Below are 1,739 nucleotides of genomic sequence, written 5' to 3' on the forward strand. Positions count from 1 at the left end.
TTTTTCTCCGGTACCGGGAACTGAACTCACGACCTTGCGCTTGCCAGGCAGGCGCTTTGCCGCTGAGCTAAATCCCCAGCGCCCCCAGCCCCCTTTTTATAGAATAAGAAAGGACCTGCAGGTTGTGGGGTGAGTTCAGTAATGACTGAAAATAGTACAACCAGGGCTGGGGGTATAGCTCAGCGGCACAAGCGCCTGCCTGGCAAGTGTGAGGTCCTGAGTTCGATTCCCGGTACCAAAACAAAAAAAAAAAAGAAGCTTCCATGAAAATAATACAACCTTTAGTGGGTAATTTCTCTGTGAAATGGAGAAAAACCACATTCCAAGACAAGCCAGCTCTCTCACAGGGCCAAAGACAAGGCAGAGTGTTGGGGTGCGGACTCCAGCGCACACAGAGACCCACAGAAGAGGGGACACCGCAGAGAGACCCAGACAGAGAACCAACTCCAGGGAGGCGGGAGAAAGGAACCAAGGGCGAGAGGAAGGCAGAGATCAGGGAAACGGACAGATACCCAGGGGAGAGGACAGAGACCTAGAGGGAGGGGACAGACATGGTTGCCTGGTTCCTCTCCTTTAAACACTTATCCCTGTCCCCCCTTGGGGACTGGAAGCTACAGAATCCCCTTGTTTGGGAGCAGGCTGTGTGCCTGGTGGGAAGACGGAAGAGATCAGAGAGGTGACCGGAAGGGACACCCAAGCCTGGGAAGCTTGCTTTCCGCACCTCCCATAAACAACTGGAGCTGCCTTCTGTGCAGCCTTGGCTGGGATGGGAAGGAGAGGGGAACACCCTAATCCAGGGACACCCTTCCTGCCACCTTGCCATGCTATATTTAGGTGGGGGTGGAGGGGGTGCCCAGTGACCCCCAAGGCAGGTGTCAGCTTTCCTGCTAAAAATAGCTCAGGAGGAGGGGAGCCCTTCTCAGGGTGGAGGTGTGGTAGGGTGAAGGGCCCTGCCAGCCATGGGGCTTCCCCAGGACTCTAGGCCGTCTCATCTCTTTCTCAGGGTCTCTGGGGCACTACCCCTCTTGCTAAGGTGCAGTCCCCCCCATTTTTGTTTTTTGAGACAGGGTCTCACTATGTAGTCCAGGCTGCCCTTGAACTGTGGCAATCCTCCTGCCTCAGCCTCCCAGATGCTGGGATTACAGGCGTGTGCCACCATGTCCTGGTTCAGCCCCCCTTCTTGTGATGTCTTCTGTCTAGGTCTCCACCCCTTTTTTCTCATGGTCTCCGTCCCCTTTCCTCTGCTTCTGTGCCTTCTCCTCCCCCTGGGTCTGTCACTGTTCACAAATTCCCCAGACACTCTGTCCTTAAACACCATCCTCGTGTCTGAGTCCTGTAACACCTTGGGTTTCTTTCATCTGAGCTCAGGACAAGATCCCCAACTCAGCCCCTACCCAGGAAATTCCAGGAGAGAGGACTCTGGGAGAGTCCCCCATCCACTGTCTCTGGGCTGCGGGCGGCCTTATCGCTGCCCAAGCCCAGCTGGTTAATGTCTGGCGGGAGCTCCTGGGAAAGCGGGGATGAGAGCGGAGGGTGGGAATCTGCCCCGGGATTGACACTGAATTGGCAAAAGACTCCATGCGAGTCTCAGGACTCCTGAGTCCAAGGGAGGAGGGGCGGGGGAACCTGGACCCCGGGTCTGAGGGAGGAGGCTTCGGGATCCGGGCCCGGGGTCCGAGGGAGGAGGGCTGCCCGACCCAGGCTGGGCGCCGGCTTCCGCGGGCCGGCGGCGCGTGCAG

This window comes from Chinchilla lanigera, unplaced genomic scaffold (assembly GCF_000276665.1).
Source record: "Chinchilla lanigera isolate Chin_1 unplaced genomic scaffold, ChiLan1.0 scaffold00158, whole genome shotgun sequence".
NCBI classification, from domain to species: Eukaryota; Metazoa; Chordata; class Mammalia; order Rodentia; family Chinchillidae; genus Chinchilla; species Chinchilla lanigera.